The sequence below is a fragment of the Callorhinus ursinus genome, unplaced genomic scaffold, assembly GCF_003265705.2.
Source record: "Callorhinus ursinus isolate GAN/ISIS: 27379988/994484 unplaced genomic scaffold, GSC_fseal_2.0 scaffold1, whole genome shotgun sequence".
Lineage (NCBI taxonomy): Eukaryota > Metazoa > Chordata > Mammalia > Carnivora > Otariidae > Callorhinus > Callorhinus ursinus.
This window is the reverse complement of record NW_027397063.1, coordinates 92,322,267-92,348,027: the sequence shown is the minus strand read 5'-3', so window position 1 is coordinate 92,348,027 and position 25,761 is coordinate 92,322,267. Positions and strand designations below refer to the sequence as shown.

Below are 25,761 nucleotides of genomic sequence, written 5' to 3'. Positions count from 1 at the left end.
GGTGATCACATGGCTCCAAATGAATGGCAAAGTCATCCTTACAGGTAAAAAACACAGTAAAGGAAATCATGAAGCCTCAAGGAATAATTGTGGAGATAGTTAGGCTATTCTTCAGGTAGTGGAGACCGGGGGACAATTGCTTACCCATGAACCTATGGCCTTTTCTACATCCAGCTGGTGAAGCCCTTTCCATCCTCCCCTTTAGGCTCCCTTTTCAGGTCACTGCTGAATTCTGAGGTCTGGCACTGTATGGAGGCATATAGTGGAGGCAGTGAGTTAAGAAGGACAGGGAACACAGATGAGAACTTTGATTCATCTAAGGTGATACATTTCCAGTTAAGCCAGATCGTGCATAAAATGTTTATCTTGTTATAGGGGGTTGTGAGAACTAACTGGAAAGAGTAATCAAGACCTATATTCCTTCTCACTGTACCCAGTGTTACAAACTTGTAACCAGCCCAGTAACACAGTAAGCAATATGGTGATACTCAGAAACTCATCTGCTCTTGGAGACCCAACATAGTTTTACCACCAAAACACATGCTCTTGAAGTTTTGTTTTGAATACCCAGACCAAGATTTTCAATTTTAACCTCAATCACAGTTACTTCTTCCATAATATCTTCTATATTTGTATTGCTGGTATTTTCCATATTGTTTCATTCTTCTCTGTGTACCTGTGTGACAGTTAATGATCTTCCTTGTAGTCCTTCCATCAAGTGCTGCCAGAAAAATATGCTGACCACATCTATCTGCTCATATTTCTGTCCTCTTCAAAATCCTCAGTTAAATGTACATAGTAATACCTAATATCTGTTCAACAAATGATAGTATCCCCAAGGCTGTAGCAAAGATTCTTAACTCTGGGAGATGGAGAGAAGTTTCTCATCCCCAGGAAATCAGGGGAAGGAGTTGGCGGTATATAACATAAAGAAGCATGTTCAGTACATCTATTATTTTCTTCATACAAACTACTGAAAAAACATAATTTTTTTTTGCCTGGTAGGGAAATGTAGAAGATGGGCAAGCAAAACAAAACAAAACAAAGGAAACTTTTTTTTTTCTTTTCTTAATTTTAATTTAATTTTATTGTGATAAAAATATTTAGTGGCATTTACCTTCTTAATAAAATTTTAAGTGTGGGGTACCTGGGTGGCTCAGTCAGTTAAGCATCTGCCTTCAGCTCAGGTCATGATCTCAGGGTCCTGGGATCGAGCCCCATGTTGGGCTCTCTGCTCAGTGGGGAACCTGCTTTTCCCCCTCCCTCTGCTGCTTCCCCTACTTGTGCTCTCTCTCTCTCTCTCTGTCAAATAAATAAATTAAATCTTTAAAAAAACAAATAAAATAAAATTTTAAGTGTACCATATAGTATTGGTGACTATCTATACAGTATTGTACAGCAGATCTCTAGAATTTAATCATCTTGCTTAACTAAAACCTTATGCTGATGGATTAGTAATTCTCTTTCTCTCCCTTCCCTCCCAACCCTTGGCAACCACCATTCTACTTGCTAATTCTATGACTGACTACTTTAGATACCTCATGTAAATGGAATCATGTAGTATGTATCTTTATGTGACTGGCTTATTTCACTTAGCATAATGTCTTCAAGATTCATCCATGATGTTACATATTGCAGAATTTCCTTGGGAGGGCTATGTTAAAAACCAACAAACAGAAGACAACAAGTGTTGGTGAAGATGTGGGAAAATTGGAACCCTGTGTACTGTGGGTAGGAATGTAAAATAGTACTACCACTCTTAAAAAGAGTATGGAGGTTCTTCAAAAAATTAAAACATAGGACTACCATATAATCCAGCATCCCCATTTCTGGGTATTTATTCAAAATAATTGAAATCAAGATTTTGAAAAGATACCAGCACTCCCATGTTCATTGCAGCACAATTCACAATAGCTAACATGTGAAAACCATCTAAATATCCTTCTACAGATGAATAGATAAAAGTTTATACAATGAAATATTATTCAGCCTTAAAAAATAGAAAGCATGGTTTTTAAAATGTTAAGATATATCGGCCTTATAGGTAAAAAATCAAAACTTTTTTTTTGCTTTGCATTCAGAGCCTTCAATGTGGCCCCTGTGAATAATACAGGCTTACTCCACCACCCCACCTACATATACTGCTCCTTTTATCCTCTCATAACTGGAAGCACTATGGAGAGAGTCAAGTTTCTTGGAACATACAATGCCTCTAACAATTTCATCATGAAGCTTTTCCTAGCAATTTTAAAAGCACTGTCTTCTGGGGGCACATGGGTGGCTCAGTTGGTTAAGTGTCAGACTCTTGATTTTGGCTCAGGTCATGATCTCAGGGTCATGAGCGCAGGCGGAGCCTGCTTAAAATTTTCTCTCTCCCTCTCCCTCTGCCCATCCCCTCTGCAGCTCATGGGTGCACCTGTGCACTCTCTCTCTAAAACAAAAAACAAAACAAAACAAAAGAGAGCACTGTCTTTTCGTCTCTCCACTTAGCATGGACAAGAATAATCAATGAAGTTATATCCAGAGTACGGTGGGCTCAATATTAATTAAATTTGGACCACATATCATAATCTTAGTTGTGATAATAATTTAAGATTTTAACACCCCTTTACTCTACACATCAAAATAAGATGTTAGCATTTTTAAAGAAGTAATGAAAGTGACTTTAAATGGTTTGATTAGCTAGACTTTCCATGCCAAATGTTTCAAGTTGTGCTTACTTTGAATACTATTTATAGGAAATACATAATGAAAATAGATATGTGATTAATAGAATATCCTGAAATATTCATAAGTCATTCCCAGCCAGGTGTTTCAGACATTGACAATTTTTTTAGTGAAATTTAATTTAATACTGTTAGGTATTTTGAAAATGTACTGTACTGAAACTGTATTCAGTTTTAAATTAGAATATTACATTAAAGTTTTGTCATTCACAGACCTGTACCTCTGAAACAAATAATATGTTAAAAAAAAAAGAGAGAGAGAGAAGATAGTAGGAAAGGAAAAATGAAGGGGGGGAAATCAGAGGGGAAGACGAACCATGAGAGACGATGGACTCTGAGAAACAAACTGAGGGTTCTAGAGGGGAAGGGGGTGGGGGGATGGGTTAGCCTGGTGATGGGTATTAAAGAGGGCACATTCTGCGTGGAGCACTGGGTGTTATATGCAAACAATGAATCATGGGCTACAACATAAAAAACTAATGATGTAATGTATGGTGATTAACATAACATAATAAAATTAAATTTAAAAAACTGAATATATTTTTGAGAACATATTTGAGATAAAATGTTAATAAATTTCACATCTTAAATTTACTATTGAAAAATTTTAAATGTATATATGCTCATCTATCACCTCTGCTTTGAATATTAGTTGACTCTTCTCACTTATTAATTTGTCAAACAATATCTTCTTTGGAAGATTGTTCTAACAGCAGTAATTGCTACAAAGAGCTTTATAGGAATTCTTGAAAATACATGAATGATCAGCTTTGTTCTAGTTAAAATTATGATTTTTTTCAGATTATATAATATGCTCTAAGAGTGAAGTCATCATTTATTTTATAAATATTGATTTAATCACAAAATATATTGCTGTAATTTATTGCTAAAAATCCCATTTAAATATACAAGCAGAATAAATAGAATATAAAAATTATAGGAAAATAGCACTGTGTGTATGTGTAAATTTTTGTATGACCAGATCTAGTCAAATTTATGAACTGCATGTATTGATCACTTAAAGATTATAAGTATTTTTGAAAACAGAAATGTTCAGTATTTATATAAGCATGGTTTTTATCATATGACTTTTGTGTTTTTTTCTTAGATTAACCTTCTACTCTGTGATTATAAGCACATTTACCAATGTTCTTCCAGTACACTTGTGATTTTTTTTTTTTTGGATGCATCTGGACTTTATTTGTGGAGATGCCATGTAGTTATGGAATGAACTTTTCCTACTTGTTTATTTGCTTGCTTATAAAATGAATGTCAGTTATGCCCAAACTTCTTATGAAAAAAATTGATCTTTTGTTCCCACTGAATTGATATGATACCTTTATTATATACTAATCTTAGAATTTTTATTCTGTCAGAAGAAAAAAAATGATTTTTAAAAAGCAGTTAAAACATCTATAACAACAAAGAGCTTAATTTTGTAAAATCAAAATGCTCTTATTAATTAAAAAAGTGTGCATCCCAGTACAAAGCTAAGTGAATGACATGAACAAGAAATTTTTACAAGTATAAACATCTGTTACCAATACGCATGAAACAAAATCTCTCTTCACTCTTAAGCCAATGAAAATAAATGAAAACAATAGCAAAACAACTTTATTTTTTCCTTTAGAACAGAAAAGCTCAATAAGTTTAATATAACACAGTTTTGGCAAGGGTGTGCAAAAACAAACATTTTTGGTCAGTTGTTGGAGAAGTGAGTTGATAGAGACTCTTGGAAAACAACTTTGATACTATCAGCTCCTTAATTGCCAATTTGATAAAATATGCCATGGTAAATTATATTTTGTAAATTTATCTTAAAATATACCTTACTCCAGAAAATGTAGACTAATCTGTAGTACCAGAAAGCAGATCATTAGTTGCCTAGAGAAGGGACTGAGGACCAGGAGGGCAGCATTAAAAGGGGACAGTTTGGAGGGCTGTTGTATATATTCACTGTCTTGATTGTGGTGGTGGTACAAAAAGTGTATACATATGTCAAAACTTACCAAATTGTACACTTTAGGTGCAACTTACTGCATGTCAATTATGCCTCAATACATCTGTTAGTAAAGAGAGGCACAAATATGAAAAAGTATTTGCTAAAAAATTTTTCCTGTCATGACTACTTGAAATGGGAACAACTTGTATGCAATACTCTACAGGGGTTATATCTAAAATAAAAATAACATCAACCAGAAAATACTTATAAATGATCTTTGCTGTAAAAGTAATTTTTAGAAATAATAAAATAAGCGAAACTTTTGTACAGAAAAAATAAGACTGGAAGCAAATGGGTGAGAAATCTTTAGATAATTTTTCCTTTTTTTGAAGTATATATACATTTTCTAATATTGCTTAATAGGTATGCATTTTTATTTAAAAATAAATGAGGAAAAGTGAACATTTTAACAGATAAAAGGTGAACACTATGAACTACTATAGTCACAGAGTAAATCTTACCAAATAATAGCAGCTTCATTGTCACTGAGTAACTATGATGTTAGCCTTTGCTATTCACCATTAAGAAAGTATTTTTTATTTTTGCAAAGTATACAGCAAAATATGATCCCTTCTTTGTAGAAAACAAATGCTAGCTCAGTTGGCATTTAGTATGACTGTGGTTTCAATGTCAGTTCAGTTAAAGCCTGTGCAGTACTATTCCCTCAGTGCAGAGCTATTCACTCAGTGACCCTTATGGGCCAGGGAGGTTTTCTATTACTTCAGTTCTCAAAGACTTAGTTTGCTGACTAGGATCAGAATCATGCATGTACAGCTCTGGAAAAGGAGCCCAGGAATTTTATAAGTAACTTTATGGGTTTGCTTTCTTGAGCCCTCTGCAATTTCCCCAGTTCTTTCTGGTTCCCTAGGGCTTCCCTTTTCAGACCTTTTGCCAGAAAGGTTGCCCCACCCTGGTACATACTTCTCTGGCTTTGCCAACATCTGAGGCTAAGAAAAAATTGCAAGGAAAAATTTCGAAGATAATTCAGCCCAGGCTTTTGGGACCACGGTTGTACTGATTGGACGGGGAGAATCTACTCTGATAATTTTGGTTCCTACAGGGTCCCAGGGCAGATGGTACTGCTGCACCTACAGGATTGTTTGGAATCAGGACTAGAGAACCTCTGCTAGAGCTCTCTGTCTGCATCCAGTACCCACTTCCAGGTTTAGAGCTACATGACTTTAGGCTGGGCACGCTGGAGAAAAAGAAAAGTGATAGACTTAACACTGATTCCTTGATATTTCACATTGCCATCTTCTTCACCAATCTACCTGCTACTACTGAATTTTCAGAATCCTCAAATAGCAATTTCATACCTTCTGCGCAGATTTTATAGCTTCATTGAGGGGAAGACATGATGGAGTGTGCTTACTCTGGTACCTGGAACTGAAACTCAAACAAATGCTTTCAATTAATAAACTTGCTCAAGTCCTTGGTATTCATCAGTACAAGAGGGTCTCTTAACTGTTCCTTTAAGTAAAGTACACAACTGAAGTCAATGAAAAATTTATACATTATTAGATTTTCACTTTATGTAAAAATGCATATTAATATTGCACTTTAAAATTAGCCTTATAAATATTAATTTTTCTTAAGCTTTTTCTTGCTTAAGCCCAGAAGTGGTACAGAATTAGTTGCCTCTTTAAGTATGTGTGCTTGCTGTTCATTAATCACAATGTGCAGTTCATATCAGTGACATCAACAAACTTCATTTTTTTATTGACATATAATCAACATATAACATATTAGTTTGAGGAGTTTGATTAGTTTGATTTGCATTTCCTTGATGATTAGTGATGTTGGACATCTTTTCATGGGCCTGTTGGCCATCTTTTATGTCTTCGGAAAAATGTCTATTCAAATCTGCCCGTTTTAAAATCAGATTGCTTGCTTTTTTGTTTGTTTGTTTTTTTGGCTATTGAGTTTTAGGAGTTTTAAATATATATATATTTAAAAGAGGAAGAGGGAAGGGGCAGAGAGAGAATCTTAGGCAGGCTCCACACCCAGCATGGAACTCATTGCAGGGCTCGATCTCACAAGCCTGAGATCATGACCTGAACCAAAACCAAGAGTCAGAGTCTTAACCGACTGAGCCACCCAGGCACCCCTACATATTTTTGATATTAACCTCTTGGCAAGATTTATTTTAAACTTAAAAATTGGTTTTGCATTTTAGAAACTTTTAGAACAGACACTATTCCTCTAGATATCAGTCTGTCATTTTCTTTACATATTTGAGTTAAATGCATCTGTACTAAATGTGAAACACAGGCAAAAGAGAGTTCTAAGCATAAAGGATGAACCAGCTGGAAAAGCTTTGGATATGCACATGAATGTTGGAGTATCCCTGGAAAAGGGAGATGTCTTACTGATTGATATGCAGATATCAATTTGGCCAGGGTTAATCTATGTTTAGGTGCAAGCTTAACAAATTTAGAGACTGTGGAGCACTGACTAGGACCCAACAATCTGTCTTTTTTTTTTTTTTAAGATTTTATTTATTTATTTATTTGAGAGAGAGAATGAGATAGAGAGAGAGAGAGCATGAGAGAGGGGAGGGTCAGAGGGAGAAGCAGACTCCCTGCTGAGCAGGGAGCCCGATGCGGGACTCGATCCTGGGACTCCAGGATCATGACCTGAGCCGAAAGCAGTCGCTTAACCAACTGAGCCACCCAGGCGCCCCTCAACAATCTGTCTTAAAATGAATTTTTAAATTAAAATTCATTTTAAGGCCAAAATATTCCTCTTTATACCTTTATACCTATATCCTTTATTCTCTACACATAATAGACAAATCTACTGGGGCATGATAATTGAACAAAAAGAATTGTTGACAAAAGAAATAACTGTAAGCAGTCCTCAAATGTTTTCTTAAAATCACTGAAGCTTTCTCTAAATAATATACTCCCTGAATATTGAAAATAAATCTATATTTAAAAATTAAAAAAAAAGAAAGCAGTGCGCCTGGCGGTCCTGCGGATCTGTTTCTTGCTTCAGCAGTGTTTGGACGGAACAGACCCAGGGACGCCCCTCCAACCAGCCAACGACCACTCTCCAACCTCTTTTCCAGTCGCAACCTTGGGAGCCATCTTCTTGGCCACCCGCTGCCTCCGGGACCAGCCAACAGCCAGTTTCAAGCTTACCTTACCACCAATCAACCATGAGCTCCCAGATTCGTCAGAATTATTCCACCGAGGTGGAGGCCGCTGTCAACCACCTGGTCAACATGCATCTGCGGGCCTCCTACACCTACCTCTCTCTGGGCTTCTATTTCGACCGTGACGATGTGGCTCTGGAAGATGTGGGCCACTTCTTCCGCGACTTGGCTGAGGAGAAGCGCGAGGGCGCCGAGCGTCTCTTGAAGATGCAAAACCAGCGTGGCGGCCGCGCCCTCTTCCAGAACGTCCAGAAGCCGTCCCAAGTGGGGGAAAACCCTGGACGCCATGGAAGCTGCCCTGGTTCTGGAGAAAAGCCTGAACCAGGCCCTTTTGGATCTGCATGCCCTGGGTTCTGCCCACGCAGACCCCCATCTCTGTGACTTCCTGGAGAACCACTTCCTAGATGAGGAGGTGAAACTCATCAAGAAGATGGGCGACCACCTGACTAACCTCTGCAGGCTGGCCGGCCCCCAGGCTGGACTGAGCGAGTATCTCTTCTAGAGGCTCATTCTCAAGCACGACTAGGAGCCTCTGGAGACCAGCAGCCTTTGAGGGGGCCCCTCTGACAGCCCCCTGGTGCCAGAGCTTGTGCCTCAGCCTCTCCCTGCAGCCACGAGGCAGCTTTTTAACCACCCTGGAGCCCTCTCCCAAGACGTGGACCAAGTGGAAACAATAAAGCTTTTTGCAGCAAAAAAAAAAAAAAAGAGCTAAAAGAACATTGCTAAAAGAACATTTAGCTAGAGCTAAAAGAACATTGCTCACGAATAACCGGGGCTAAGGAGATTTTGCTTTTTTTTTCTTTTCTATTATCCAACAGAGATATAGAACTGGACCATTTCTCATCACCTCCACCACTATTTTCCTGGTTTAAGTCAATGGCATCCCTTTATTACCCTATCTTTGCAATAGCCTCCCAGCTAATCTCCCTGCTTTCCACCCCACTCCCCAAAATCCAGTATCTGCAGCAGACAGAATCATCCTTTTAGAACTTAAGTCACATCCAGTTCCTCCTCTGCCCAAAACCCTCTAATGGAATCTCTTCTCCACCAGAATAAAAGCTGAACCCCAAGCTTTACAGTGACCTATAATGTCCTACATGATTTGGAACTAAGATATCTCTAACCCCACCTCCTACTAATATTTTTTCCTACCCTCCTTTTTTCAGCCATATTGTCGTCTCTGTACTTGTTTGAATGTGGTAGGTCCACTTCTGTCTAGGGGCTTTGTACTGGCTGGTCCCTTTATTGGAACTCCTTTGTCCCCTGCACCCACATAGTTCACTTCCTCCTCTCCTTCAGGTCCTTACTTAAAGGTCATCTTTCATTGATTGAGGCCTTCCCTGGCCTGTTTGAAATAGCAACTCTCCACCTCCCTGACCTACACTATCACCTTTTCCTGCTTTATTTTTTCCATAGTTCTTATCACTATTGGATAGTGATCACTAGTTCTTATCAACATCTAGTATACTATTTTATTTTTATTTGATATATATATATACACATATATATAAATATATATAAATGTATTATCTGTTTTGCTCTCCTAGAAAGTACACTGAATGATGGCACAAAATAATTGTTTTGTTCACTGCTGCTATATCCCCAGGGTCTATAAAAGTATATTAGCATGTAATAAATAGTTGACAAATATTTATTGAATTAATAGATATATTATTTAAAAGGTGCTTATATGTATAAAGGTGTGATACTTGCTAAACTTGGAAATCAGAGAGCTTACCACTGATTTGACAGCTTTCCAATAGTGATAGATTTCTTTTTTTTTTAAAGATTTTATTTATTTATTTTAGAGAGAGAGAATGAGAGATAGAGAGCACGAGAGGGAAGAGGGTCAGAGGGAGAAGCAGACTCCCTGCTGAGCAGGGAGCCCAATGTGGGACTCGATCCCGGGACTCTGGGATCATGACCTGAGCCGAAGGCAGTCGCTTAACCAACTGAGCCACCCAGGCACCCAGTGATAGATTTCTAATCAAGAATATTCAACGAAGGTCTTTGGATAAGAAAGTGGAGACCCACCTCTTCCGGAACTTCTTTTGCAACATGAGGGAGTTTGATTGTAACTGCATGGAGTTGTTGCAAAACCACTAGGGTCCATCTTTGGAATATTTCTCATACATATCTTTGTTTTTCTAGTCTTCTAGTAACTGTCCTAGTTTCTCTTAACTGCTTTATTATAGTAACTTCACAATTGGTTTTCCTCTGTGTCTTATCCCCCAGTCTATCATACATGTTACTTTTTAAATAATCTTCGTAAAGAATGGCTGCAGTTTTGTCAGCCCCCTACTGATGTGCTATTTCATAGCATTCATGGCCCTTCCTAATCTATCATTTTTACCTTAGCAAATAGAAATTAGTCCCCATTAAATATCTTTTTCTTTTGTGCAGTTAGAATCTTTTTACTCTCCAAATCTACCTGGGATTTTCTGTCTTCCAAGCTTTTGTTCTATGTTCTTCTTGTATTCCTCAGTTTGCAATCCCACCCAAATAGTTCTTGATCAGAAATGTGTGTATGAAATTGAAATCTGGGTTGATGTCATTCTAGTGAAGTAGCACATCTAGAGCTGCCCTTAAGTTACCTGGGATTGTCTAGCAGGAGTGACCTCAAAAATATGCTCATTCTACTTAAACTGTCCACTCTGGATTGCCTTTCATCTTCAGACCCCAAGGCATTTTTAAGTATCTCCATCCCCAATCCATAAGGAGATGTGAGATGAGGGATGGGGTTTTCCCTCTTCACCAGTTTTCGGAATTAGTATATAGCTGGTGCTAGTCAGAACCAGCTCAAGATTTCCTAACAGCCAAGATCCTAGAAAAATCTACCCAAACAGATTTACAAACTCAAAAGCTTGTAAACTTTGTGACTTCCCTGGCTTGGGGTTGGAGGCTATGAGTATTCCTTTAACAAACTTATGGGTAACTCAAGAGAAAAGAGATTATAAAATAAAAATTCTGTTGCAAAGATATTTTAGAAATGTGTTTAGTCCACAGGACGGAGTGACTGACTTCATCTGAGAGACTGAGAGAAGGTTTTGTCAAGAGTTTTATTTCTTTCTTTTTTTCTTCCTTCTTATTTCTCTCTCTTTCTCTCATCCTTTCTTGTGTGTGTTTATCTTACTGAAAAATTGGGAGCAGGGTAGATAAGCAGAGAGTGTGGTCTTAAAAAGTGATAAATCAGCTTGCAAGAAATAATTCATGTGATAAATCAATAGCAAGAAATTCTAGGTCTATGTGTAGAGGGCAAAATGTGAAATGAAGAGAGATGAGTTAAAACAGAGGTTGTGATTTAATTAGAAAGCAAATAGTGAGAATTACATTTATCATTGTTATGAAAATGGGAATTTGGAAACAACTTGCAAAGGATAAAATAACCTATATAAGGCACATATAGTCGAATATATATCGCTTGATTATAGGTCATGCTGTGAGTGGCAGGGATAGCATCTAACGGCCCGCATGGTTACACTAAGAATGACACAGTTATTTAAAATGATGATGGAAATAAGGGGAAAAAAGGAAGTGAGGCAAAGTGTGCTATGATGGAAAAATCTCCCGATTTCGGTTTCTGCTGGGTCTCTGTTTTCTCCCTGTGAAAAATAAAAAATAGGGTTCCAAGGTTGTTGCCTGGTTCACAAGGCTGCTGTCAAGATGAAATGAGAAAATACCTGTGAAAAGCATTTTGAAAAACTCATACATTTTCTACAGATTAAGGTATCAGTAGCAACTTTTTAAAAGGCAGGGCACTTGACACATCACAAGGCATTAGAAAGATAAAGTATTCATTCTCAAAATTAAATTTAAGGGCATGTAAAGTTACCCAGTTTCTAGTTTGTTAAAACGATTTCTAAACTTGGAAGAATTTGGGGAAAATCCCTGAAAGGCAAAAATGTAGGGATACTCCTTAACCTCAGGTCTCCTAAAGGATGCAAATATCCTCTGTGCCTAGATCAGTCTCCAGTAGTGAAGTCAATGGAGAGAGGTTAGCATGATCATGGAACTTTATAATCCAGTCCTGGGCATGTTATTATTAAGGGATGATGTGAGTGGATTGATTATGTATTGTTGCCAGAGCTCCTTTCCATTTCTGATTTTGGATGCTTTGCCCTCTAGGTTTGTTTCCCTATTTATTTGATATATACTTTATTGAGATAATAATAATATAGACTCAGATATATAAAATAAATCAAATCAAATAAAAACTAAATATATAAAATAAAAAGGTAATAAAATAGAACCAAAGTAGCAGCTTTTTTTTTTTTGGCCTTTCTTTTGTTTTTGTATTTCTTTAATTTTAACTTATTTATCATTTCTTCTTTCCTACTTTCTTTTATTTCTTTTTGTGCATACTTTAAAAAGCATCTTAAGTTTGAGTAGTTCTTTTCTTTAATATGCCTTTAATGTTGTAGACATTTTTTTGAAGGTGTAGTTTGCTATATAATCAATATTTTGATTATTTTATCCTCATTGTTTTCTAGATAATATGTAATTTCAGTTTTTTACTTTATTCTTTGAACCAATATATTTAAAATTATGTTTCTTAATTTTCAAAGAAGGTGTTTGAGGTTAACATTTATTTTTTATTTCTAAATTTTGGAGTATGCTTGTGAACTGTGGCTTTACTTTTTAAATTTTTTGGTAGTTATTTGTGCTAAGTACGTAGTCTTCTTTAAAAATTTGGCATATTTTCATGACGGGGCGCCTGGGTGGCTCAGTCGGTTAAGCGGCTGCCTTTGGCTTAGGTCATGATCCTGGAGTCCTGGGATCAAGCCCCGAGTCAGGCTCCCTGCTCAGCAGAGAGCCTGCTTCTCCCTCGTGCCTGCCTCTCTGCTTACTTGTGCTCTCTATCTCTCTGTCAAATAAATAAAATAAAATCTTAAAAAAAATAAAAAATAGAAATTTGGCATATTTTCATGGCAAACCAAAATATATATTCTTTGTTTTATTGATTTACTAAGTAGAGTTTGATGATTTTATTTATTCAATTCCTCTATATCTGTGCTTGTTTTTAGCTGCTAGTTCTGTCAGATTTTGGAACAGTTATTAAAATGTTCCCACTATTTCATGTTTATCCTGTTCTAACTGCATTTATAATAGTATCTGGATTAATATGTTAATAAGCTGTTGTTTATTTGTTACAGTGTTTATATTCTTCATAAATTAAGCATTTTGCCATCATAGAATATCCCCCTTTGCCATCTTAAATGTTTTTATCTATTCTTGGGCTTTTTTGTTTTAAGTCTTATCTCTCTGCCATCACTTGCTTTTTATTTTCGTGAATTTATTTCTCAATTCTGCCTGCAAAATCTTTCCCTTCATGATCTCCACCTCAGATCCTCAGTCTCTCAATTCTATAAATCAGGGCTCAAACATGATCATCTTTTCCTTCAGTCCATCTCTAGAATATTTTTTTTATCTCTAGAATAAATTCTAAAACAACGTTTTCAATGTTCAGAAAGTTTTTTTTTTTTTAATACCAATTGAGCCAATGCCCTTGTGATTCTTTTTTTTCAGGGCATTAACTGTCTCATCATACAGTTACATTCTAATTGGAGCAGCCCTTATGATTTGTCTGCTAGCTCGCTTTCCTATTTTGGCTTCCTCCCTAGGGTTCATGCTTCACTGCTGAGATACTTCATGCAGGAGGGGATCTTTTAAGTAAAGGCAGCACTAGCATCTCGCCCTGGGGGCAGGCTGCCTACAGACATGCAAATTGCCATTTCTCTGTCATAGATTCAGCTGCAAAAGCTGTCACCCTCAAGCCCTCACAATTCAGGTTGAAGCTGTTGACCTTTTCAGCTCTCTGCGGCTCTCTGATAGCCAGATCACCCCCAAAGATACTCTTGGATATTTAGCTTATTTTCCACTAAGCGCAAGATGGCAACTTATAATCAGTTTTGCAAAGAAAAAAAAAATTCCAGGCCAAAGTCCAACTCATGTTCTGCTCCCTGACTGCACATGATGAACAGGCTATGTCCACCTGGAAGAAGGGGTATATAGTTTTCTACACAATAGGCACCATCTGGCTACCAAGCTGTCTGCCCAGAGGACATATTTTATTTCTAATCATCCATCTAAAGTAGGCCTTTTCCTAGTTTCCCAAAGGCAGAGTGTAGATGAATGGAGGCTTTCCCTCTGGGGCCCACAGATTCTCATGTAAAATTCACTCTCATTCATTGATATTTTCTCTCTCTCTCTCTCTTTCTAAATCTCACACTAATCCTTACTTCAGAATTCTCAATGGCAAGTCTCTTCCCTCATTTCAAGATCTGGGAATAGGAGGAATGAAAATCCCTTACTAGCTCTTGCCATCCTGGATTCTGGCAGAGCAAAAATTCTCACTTGAACCCTCTACACCCCCCTTTAGACCCAGAGATGGCTTATCTCCATAGAAGTAACTAATTATTAAACTAGAGTTGGAGGGGTATGAGCAGCATGGACTCATTGTGGTGCAATTTTCCCAGAATCCCATGGAATCTCTCTGGATATTAAATTCTCAGAGGCTATCTGTTTAAGTATCAGATATGGCAGTGTAAACTGAATAGCAAGAATTGCCTAAGGGCCACCCTCCCCCCCCTCACTTCTCCAGCTCCATCTGGCAGATTTTTTCTACTTGCTTTCTGCCAGGCTGGTCACTTTGACCTTCTTGCAATGCCTCAAATATTCTGTGCTCCTCAGGTTCCGGGGCTCTTGACACATGTGCCCTTGTTCATGTAAATTCCTACTCATGCTGCACATCTTGGACCAGAGACTCCTTCCAGGCAGACTTTCCTAAAGATGTCAGCCAGGTGAGGTCTGATGGAGTAGGCTGTCATCCTCATTGCTCTCATCATAGCACCTGTATGAACATTTATGCCCTGCACTAGATTGTAAGTTCTATGCAGTTGGGCCGGCTCTAGTTCCCCTCGTGTCTGCAGCACCTAGAACACTGCTTAAACAAGTAGGAGCCAATGGTATTTGTTTTATAAATAATACCAGGAGAGAACCCAGACACTGCCTAAGAGTTTTCTTGAGAAATCACAAATCTCAATCATCTGAAGGTAAAATTTGATGATAAATTTTTAAGTAGAGAAATCTCATACTAAATTTTCTCACATTAAAGAGTGGGATTCCCCAAATTTTTCTCAGAAAAATATATAGAAAAGTTATAGGCATTTGATGATGATCATCCACATATTCATCACCTAGATACCATTAACATTTTGCTATGCTTGTTTTGTCACAGATTTGTCTATTCCTTCCTCAATTCATCCATCAATTCACGATATTTTATATACAAAGTAAGTAGCAGACTTAAGTACATTTCCCCTTAAATACTCTCATGTGTATATCAGTATTTAAAGCTTAGTACTTATATGTAGGTAGTTTTCAGTCTTATGAAGTTAAGTTTTACAGACAAATGCATAAATTTTAACTGTATATTTACAAAATTTTTCAAGAATGCATACTCATGTATAACCCAAATCTGTATCAACACATACACATTATCATCATCTCAGAGAGTCCCTTCACACAGCCCAGATAGGTCATTTGTAAATATGGTATAATATTACATCGTGTTTTTTCTACAAGCTTTTGTGAAATTTAAATGAGATGATGTAAAATACGAAGGCACTAATACGACTAAGCAACACTATCACTGAACAAAATAATTTCAGTAAACACAAATCTTAAATAAATGGGAAAATAGGCACTTCATAACCTGTATTATGCTTGTTTTTAAAGTTATCTCCTGCTCTATAAGCATCAAAGTTCCCATTATTTTAAAGATTTCACTTTAACAAAAAGAAAGGTATCTGTTTGTATTCATTTCCTACATGAATCGGGCTGGTAGTCCCGACTCCATTTCAGAAGGCTTCTGGGTATAAAGAAGAAACAGGTTTGGGTACCTAATCTATTTTATCTGGTAAAATATCTAACTCTTTGATATTTAATTTTACAATTTGTAAAATGCAGAAGGTAAAAATACCCACTTATAGAATTTGGAGAATGAGGAGAGCAGTAACTGTTGATAGTTAAATGAAATAATATGAAGTCTTGGAATCTAGTTCCCTTTTCCCCTCGCTGTCTTTGAGCTTCTTAGATTTGAGTGATGTATATATTAAAAGGTGATAAAAAAAATTAATTTATAGTAGAGCTATGGCAGAAGGAGACGAAGGAAGATATTTTTAAACTTTTTTCTTTTGTATAAGCACCAAAACCTGTATTTTTTTCTGCTGTATTCTGAAGCCTTCTGAGGAGGTAAGACTAAAAATCTGATTTATATAGTTTGAGTCTTTCGAGAGCCCCTTAAGTTATACTGCATAAATAGCTCTACCTACAGCTGTATCAAATGTTCCTGAAAATAAGCATTTGAATCTCAGAAAAGTTTAAATTTTTAATTATTTCACAATAACGTGGGAGTAAAAACATGAGTGACTAGAGAGCAAGATGGCCCAGAGATGATTCTTTAGCCAGACTGCCTATGTTCATACGTTGGCTCTGGCCCTTCTAAATGTATAAAGGTGGGCATGTCACTGCCTTCCTGTGCCTCTGTTTCCTCATCTGTGAAATAGAAGCAATAACATTTCCTATCTCATTGGATTGTTGTATAGATTTAATGTGTTTAGGTATGTAAAATTCTTAGAAACCCACCTAGCATATAGTAAATTCTCAATAAAATGAGCTCTCATTATTGGAGTTAGGCAGGTGTAGATTCAAATACTACTATACTGTGTGACCTTGGACAACTTACTTATCCTCTCTGATTTTAGGTTCTATATCAGTAATGTGTGATTAATAAAACATTAAATAATAATATTTAGGGGCACCTGGGTGGCTTAGTTGGTTAAGCATCCAGCTCTTGGTTTCAGCTCAGGTCATGATCTCAGGGTCCTGGGATCAAGCCCCATGTTGGGCTCCACGCTCAGCACAGAGTCTGCTTGTCTCTCGTCCTCCCCTCTGCTCCTACCCCCACTCATGCTCTCTCTCTCTCAAATAAATAAATAAATAAAATCTTTAAGAAAATAGTAATATTCATAGGGTAGTGCCTCACATACAGTAAGTGCCTAATAGTTGTTCTTATTGTATTTTTCTTCCTAGAGTCCAGCTATAGAAAGGTATGGCAGATTACATGCATTTTTTAATCAAGGAGGAAAATGCAAAATATATTTCTATTTCAAAGAAAAGGAAATTATTATTATTTTTTTTTTTGGTGAAAAAAATTTAATTTAGATTTAGCCAGCTGGACTCAGTTTAGATGATTCCAATTTTGTTGGCAACATCCAAAGCATCATAGTCAGGAGCCAGGTGAACATACGCCTTTTTGTCTCCATCAGGCCTGATCAAAGTGTTGACCTTGGCCACGTCAATGTCGTAGAGCTTCTTCACAGCCTGTTTGATCTGGTGCTTATTGGCCTTGACATCCACAATGAACACAAGTGTGTTGTTGTCTTCTATTTTCTTCATGGCTGACTCAGTGGTCGGGGGAACTTGATGATGGCATAGTGATCAAGCTTGTTTCTCCTGGGGGCGCTCTTTCGAGGATATTTGGGCTACCTCCGCAGACGCAGTGTCTTGGGTCGTCGGAACGTAGATGACGTGCGGATTTTCTTTTTTTGTGTGTGACTGTGGACGCCTTTCAGCACCGCTTTCTTGGCCTTCAAAGCCTTTGCTTTGGCTTCGGCTTTGGGAGGGGCAGGGGCTTCCTTCTTAGCCTTCGGCGCCATCTTCGTAAAAGGGCAGAAAAGGAAATTATTTATTAAAAAAAATAGATTCTCCAACATATTGATGCCCACTGTGATTGACTCACCGGCTGCGAGAGACTAGAATTTTGGGAACCTCTGTCCCAGAGAAGCCATAAACACTGGCAAGAGATAATTGAATCAATGGATCTTTGGATCACATTCTATTCTGCTGCATTATCACTAATTTCACTATATCTTTGAGGAAAAAAGTTGGGGATTGAAACTTAGGTATTCAATTATTATTATTGTTTGCCGAGGTCTTAGGAGTGCTTTTGATTTCCCTGCTTATTTTTCACATAATGAATTGCTTTTGAATTCACCTTACATAGCTGGTATGTTTTTTAAAAAATTCTATATCTCTGCATAGTTCTGCTTAAGTTACTATCTTTTCTAAATCATATAAATTCTCCTCAATATCCTGTATGTATTTAATCTCAGTTTTGGTAAAACTTCATAAAATTATTGTATTATATCTTTGTCACTAGGGTCTATTAAGCATAGGTTTTAAAACCAAGATTTTCAAAAAAGGAAGAAGAAAATTGAAAGCATTTTCAATGTTTTGTGTGCACATTTGCACTGTGAAATCACTTGTAACAGACTCACACAACTAATTAGCAGATCTTTATTTTGCTACGTTTCTGGCCAACTCAATGTGACAGGATATGGGAAGCCATACCAATTAACAGGCCTGAGCAAGCTCCTCATTTGACAAACATTTAATAAGCAATAAAATAGGAACTTGGAAGTTCTGAAACTTACTGATGGAAAAAAGAGAGAGAGGAGCTCTGTTGCTTATCTGGAATAAAGGAGGAACTCAATTAAGCTAACAAGATGCAAGCTGTAAAATAAATTTTTTTTTCAGGGTTGAGCTGAATTTTAGTTTAGCAAGCAACTTTGGGAGGTCACCTCATCCTTCTTTTCTTTCCCAGTCTGTATTAAAGCACAGCTGTGCAGCCCACGGTCTGCTTTCTTTCTGAGTCATCCTCCTGAATGGTGATGGCAATGGTAGAATATTAGAATTCTGTTTAAAATGTTAATCAAGATCTGGTATTTCAAAATCTAGTTGCAAACTTTTGGGAATTTCTAGTGATAATCTTTTAATAATTGCAGGGGCTGATTTATGGCTGTGCCTCTCCCTGCCTCGTGCTGGTAGATCTGTGTGTGTTTGATTCTAATGCTGTTCCAGGCAGCTCACTAAACCTGAAATGCATTCATGCCATCGATGTATTCTCTAGGCACTTCTTCAGGAATGAGCCCTTCCCACTGTGCATTATCATCCAATTAAAAGCTTCTATGTTTCTGAAAGTCAATAATGAAAAAACTAATCAGGACCTTATGTCTTGAACATTAATATCTGTATTTATAAGAAAATTTAATGTACATGTTGTCTATATCTCATTTATAGCTCATATGCTTTCAAAAAATTTATCACAACATGACCTCACTGATATGAGGAATTCTTAATCTCAGGAAACAAACTGAGTGTTACTGGAGTGGTTGGGGGTGGGAGGGATGGGATGGCTGGGTGATAGACATTGGGGAGGGTATGTGCTACGGTGAGCGCTGTGAATTGTGCAAGACTGTTGAATCACAGATCTGTACTTCTGAAACCAATAACGCAACATATTTTAAGAAAAAAGGAAAAGAAGAAGATAACAGGAGAGGAAGAAAAGGGGAGTATGTCAGAGGGGGAGACGAACCATGAGAGATGATGGACTCTGAAAAACTGAGGGTTCTAGAGGGTAGGGGGGTGGGGGGATGGGTTAGCCTGGTGATGGGTATTGAGGAGGGCACGTTTTGCATGGTGCACTGGGTGTTATGAACAAACAATGAATCATGGAACACTGCATCAAAAACTAATGATGTAATATATGGTGATTAACATAACAATAAAAAAATTAAAAAAAAAAATTTATCACAGAAAATATGAACTGACAAGATAAATGAAGTAGAAGTTCATTATTCAAATTAAAAATTATTTTCTGTCAACTGAAGGCACATAGCATTTTTATTATGATTTTAGTGCATAATAAATATAATTAAATGTATTTGGAAATAAAATAATCATTAATATTGATATAACTTAATTCAATTGTCTTCATTTTTTAAGTTAACTGAAGTGATATTAATGGTACCGATGAAGCTAAAATTAATCAAAGTGTGACTTTTTAACTGATTCAAAATTCATTTATTCATTCAAACATTTGTTATTATGTATGACCAATTTCATGTGATTTAATTGAAAAAAATAAATTTATTGAACACAGACTCTAAGTTAGGCTTTTTATTAAGCCCTGGAAGCAGAGGTTAGCAGAAGGATATGACCACTGTACTCTTACTGCAAAGAAAGGTGTATAAGAAAATCATTCAGCAGTGGGAAATTTGAGCCCTAAAGTTTAGCCCTAAGTAATGGCCTTTGATTTTCTACTGAGTTGGTTTGTGTTCGTCTGCTCTCTGAAAGTCCACTTATAATAGGTAAAATATGTATTGTATACACATTCTATAGTGTTCAAAGAAAGATCATAATATTGTAATTGGCAACATTATTAACAACAATAACAAAAGACTATGAATGCTTACTTTATACAGTACAACAAATTAACAGTTGACATGTTTTGGTCTTGAGACAGTGGCTCTAGGTATCTTTTATAAGCTACAGAGTATTCTTGTAGTCTTCTTAGTGAAATGCATTTATGCTTTTTATTGATTTTCCAGGTACAAAACTGATCTCAAATTCATTAATATTAATATTAGAGAAACTAGCTTGCTGAACATCAAAACGGTATTACATTTTAAAAGTAGGAAATTGCCTTTACAGTGAATTGGGAATATTCCCAAAGCAATCACTCCCGATTAAACATTATTCTTTAGTAGAAAATGTCATTCACTTAGATAAGCTTATGGTAATCTTTAAAACTTCAAGAAAATATCTATTCAGGACAGCGCTAGGAGTTTGCAATTAGAAAGTTTAGAAAAGTGAATACATCTTTCACTACTGGAGAAAGCAACACCTGTACTGTGGGTATATAAACTGAGATTCTTTTCACTTATGTTTCTGTTACTGTTTCTACTTGTGATTCTGTTATATGCTAACCTCTAATATGTTTATTCATATGTTCACTAGTGTTAAATATCAAACAAGTTCCTTGTACATAGGAAGCATTAATAATGTCAGAAAGGAAAAAACAAATACAGGAAGCAAAAAAAAAAAAGAGAAAGAAAGGAGTTCTAAGATCTTTCTGTTTTTCTGTGATGCCGTATTAGGTAAAATGAAAACAAAGGCATGAACATCCCACAATAATCTAAAGTGTTATGCAGATGTGGTGATGAGGTTGCCAGTCTACTGTGGCCAGAATCACTAATGCTGGAGGGGCAGCACAGAGAAAGGCCCCAAGCTATCGAGAACTTTTTCTTTTCTTTTTTATTTTCTTTTGTTATGTTAGTCACCATGCAATACATCATTAGTTTTTGATGTGGTGTTCCATGATTCATTGTTTGCGTATAACACCCAGTGCTCCATTCAATATGTGCCCTCTTTAATACCCATCACCAGGCTAGTCCATCCCCCACCCCCTCCCCTCTGAGAACCCTCAGTTCTCAGAGTCCATAGTCCTGAGAGTTTTTTCTTATGGGAGTTCTCACTGTAAATCAAATTTGGGTAGTCAGCCGCCATTTTAACAGTAACAATGCTACAAGATGGCCCCCAGCAGCTGCTTTATCACTGGAATAACTATCTGTAGAGGCAGTCAAGCTTTCACTGGCATCAGTGACTAAGTGCGAACTTCTGTAGAACATGTGATTTATAAACTTTTGGTTGTGGAGAAAAATTACTTTTCACCTGTGTAGAGGACTATATCTGGGCATTCTAGTGTTTTCCATTTTCATCAGTACATTCACTTATTGCAGGGGGTCATAAAAGACATGCTCTGACTGAGATTCAACCTTGGAGAATTGGCTTTTCATTCTAATTGAGATTAAAGAAAATACAAATTCTCATTACAAGAGATGGTTTATGTTATATAAGACACTCCCCAAAATATTATATTTTTACTGTTTATGTGAAGTTTTGCATTTAAGTATTAAATAATACCACTTAAAAGGCATATATGAGCAATAGCTTCAAATTTTTGAACAACAAAAATAAATATTTAGGTAATAGTTTGACCAGTGCATACTTATTATTAACTATGACAGGTCACCTGCATGGGATTCCCAAATATTTTTCAAAGTTATTAATGACAAACACATACTTTAATTCTTCAACTTTGTAAGTGGATAGTCATTTATTTTAAACATATTATAACTCAAGGTTAAGTTACATGCCCTGGATTTGACATTTAAGTTATGAGTAATCACAGTTACAGATGTGTAGGCAAATTTTACTTAGCATGGATAAGATATTTAACACACACACACACACACACACAGAATGAGTAGTTAAAAAAGAGACAACGTAAAAGGTTAAATAACACTATTGAAGTACTGTGTAGCAGAGACAGAAAGGAAGGCAGAAAGTTGAATTTGTGTTCTAAAAAGATTTGCTGAGCTTGTGAGACCTTTGAACAAAGTAAGCAAACATTTTCCAATTGTAGTTAACTTGAAGAGTTTAAAATTTAAACAAAGCTAGAGTTGGAAGACACATATCTCTGCCAAGTCTCATTAAAATACTTTAGGGAGGGGTTTGATTTGAAGTCCTAGGGTGATTTATTTTCGTATATACTTACATGCGATAGCAATATATAATAATCACAAAAACAGGAGATTGTGTTATGTTTTCCCTTCCTTCAAAACTCGGTCCTGTACACCAGTCTAATATCTAGTTCCTCCAGGTATCGGTCAATTTGACATGTGGTCAAATTTGCAAAAATAATGCCTAAGATATTGCCCCATAGAGTTTTGAAGATTAAAGGACTTATTTTTTAATCATAAAATTCTTTATAAATATAAGACATAGTTATTTTATATTTATTTTAGTTTATTTTATGCTTAAAATATTTTTTGCCAGTTTACAAAAGATTCTTATTGTGTATTTGCCTAACAATCCTGTGGTGATTAAAAAAATTAAACTCATGAGCAAGTTAGACTTCCAAAACTAACCAGAGATTTTAAAAAGAGTCCTTGAAATATGTCTTCTCTTTCACGTGTAAATTTGATATATAAGCTATATTCGTTGAAAGCTGCAAAATATTATTATTATTCATGGTAGTTCTTGAAAAATTAACTGAAAAACTTCTTAGGGTTTGAAAAACATCTCTTTTAAATATGGAAGAAAAGCTAATTTGTAAGTTTTTGGTTTTTTTGGTAAGGACAACAGTGTTTTTAAGTAAAATATATTTTATTACACAACATAATAAATATATTTAATAAGTAAATATAATATATAAACAAACATATATAATATATAAAATATATAAGTAAAATATATTTTCTTATTAAACAACATAATATTCATGGCATGCTGTGAATAATTATTGTACTTCGGGCACCTGAGGCCTCAGTCGGTTAAGCGTCGGTCTTTGGCTCAGGTCATGATCCCAGGGTCCTGGGATGAAGTCCCTCAATGGGCTCCCTGCTCATCGAGGAGCCTGCTTCTCCCTTTCCCTCTGCTCCTCCCCTGCTCCTTCTTGCTCTCTCACTCACTCACTGTCTCAAATAAATAAATAAAATCTTTAAAAAAAAGATGTTTTAAAAAAATAATAATTATTGTATTTCCTGAGAAACAACCACCAGACAAACCTATGCACATTACTGGTTTGCTAATATTAGTATTAGTTTTTGAGGGCTGCTGTAACAAAGTACCACAAACTGGGTGGCTTAAACAACAGAAATGTATTGTCTTGGTTCCTGAGGCTACAAGTACACAGTCAAGATGTCAGAGGGTTGGTTCCTTCTAAGGCCTCTGAGGGCGAGTTTGTTCCATGCCTCTCCCCCAGCATCTGGTGGTTTACTGGTAATCCTTGATGTCTCTTGGCTATAAAAACGTCACCCTGATCTCTGCTTTCATTTTCCATGGTGTTCTTTCTATGTGTGTATCTGTCCATTTTAAAAGGACACCAGCCATATTAGATTAAAACGCACCCTAATGACATTTTAAATTGATTGCTTCTGTGAAGACCCTATCTCCAAATAAGGTCACATTCTGAGGTGCAGAGGGTTAAGACTTCAACATGTGAATTCGACGGGGATGTGATTCAACCCACAATAGCAAATTGCCAATTTAAAGATCGGTGTGATACTTTGAAATATAACCAACAATAAAATCACTTAAAAGAAATTGCCAAAATTTATTTTATAAATTTGCAAAAAATAAAAGGTAGGCAAGCACAGAAATTTTAAAAATGCTTTTGTCATTGTTACTTCTGAAAATAATTACCATTTTATTTATTTAAAGGTATTTTTTGAGCACTTGTTTTCTATCTATGAACTGTTTTGGGTACTCATCTTTATCAGTAGCAAATACAAAAAAAAAATGTTTATATCCTCATGGTCCTTACAGTAAGGCAGAAAATGTTTTAATTTTGAGATTTTGAAGTTTTGCATGAAATTGAAAAATACATAATAATTTTAATAGCTTTAAGATATTGATGCAGGAGACCAATTACCCATGCTGTTTTACTGCTATCACATAGGGCTTTAGTACACATGCTGTTCACAAAAATTGTATTTAGTAGGATATCAAATAATGAAGAACTTACTCTAATAATTTAGTTTTAGATTTAGCTATATCCTTTTGCTGCTATATTTGTATGTCCCATGTTTTTTGCTTAACAAATTATAATTAGAAAAATAATATGATTTGCCACATTATATCTAAAGCCATTGCCTGATAATGTTTTGTTGAAACTTAGCATCACAACAGACTTTCAGTCATTTACTCTTAAACCTAAAAAGCAAATATGGAATGCGTTTTTAATTCTCTGGTGACATTTTTATAATATTTCTATTCCTAGCCTCTATGAAGCCTTCAAAGATGTATTTCACTTTTCAGGCAATGATGGAACTCTTAATATTTCCCTCTAATGTTAACGCTGGGGCAAGATGAGGTGCAGTAAGCTGGGCTGCCTGGGGAAATAGCATCATAAAACATGGAGGCTTGACTCATGTTCTAGTCCGTTGTATTTTGAAAGACTCTTATTATAGCACAACAGAGTTGTACTTAACAAATATTGAAATTCATAGACGCAAAGGCAAGAATGTAGGAACCAGGCAACTGGGGTATAAGGATGCTTTTCACTTTCTATCTCAGCTTTACCCATATTTAAGTATCATCTTTTTTTTCTTTCTTAATCTTCACACAAATGTTTTGAATGACAGAACAATTAGAAAGAAACCAGATTGCAGTATCTATATCTGTCACTATCACTATGCCCTGGCAGACATAAATTCCCTGCTGATTTGGCTGCAGTGTATTATCTGAGAGGTAAGCTAAATCTTCACCTAATTTTTTTCAGTGTAGCAGTGCATTGGAAGAAATGCTTTCTTCATCCTACTCTGAAAGTTGCATTTTTCCCTGTGGTATGATAGCTATTTTTTTGGATAAAATCTACTTTGTCACAGAAAGTTGCTATTAAAAAAAACAACAACCAAAAAAAAAAAAAAAAACAAGGTGGGATGGCTGACACAGGCATCTATATGCTGCACAGTGGACTGTGTGAAATTGACTGGGAGTATCCAGATAATTTCAGATAAAATGAAGACCAGTTCTATAGGACCATGAAAATACCAGTGCTCTCCCTGGATCACTAGCCTTGTTCCAATTTCCAAAGGCAGTTGCTCCTTTGGCTGTTGTTGCTTCAGTGATGCCAGAGTATATTTTTATCAGCTTACATAATATCCTGACAGCATTGTATCCTGAGTTAAATAAAATATTTTTGTGCAAATATACATAACTCCAAATTCATTGGAACCAAAATTAAGCATTTTTGTATGAACTACATATAATTAGTAGATAAAAATTCAGAGACTTGTAGCTTCAGGAAATAGCACAAGATGACCTTTTTTTGTGATTTAGCTGATTTGAATTTGTCACAGGTTTTAAGAAAAAATTTTCTCATTTACTAGCAACATGCTCCTTTCCCATTTCTCATCATAATGTAAATTAATGCTGGTTGGCTTTTGTTATTGAAAGCCTAAAGGTGA

At 36.1% G+C, this 25,761-nt stretch overlaps 1 long non-coding RNA gene and 2 pseudogenes across 4 annotated transcripts in view; 2 read left to right on the top strand and 1 right to left on the bottom strand.

Moving 5' to 3' along the window:
* LOC141370353 (uncharacterized) overlaps positions 1–25,761 on the top strand; it is a 471,200-nt gene that overhangs the window by 273,162 nt on the left and 172,277 nt on the right. The gene's annotated exons all lie outside the window — the stretch shown is intronic.
* On the top strand, positions 7,697–8,590 carry LOC112829920 (ferritin light chain pseudogene; annotated as a pseudogene).
* LOC141370313 (large ribosomal subunit protein uL23 pseudogene) lies at positions 17,085–17,606 on the bottom strand (annotated as a pseudogene).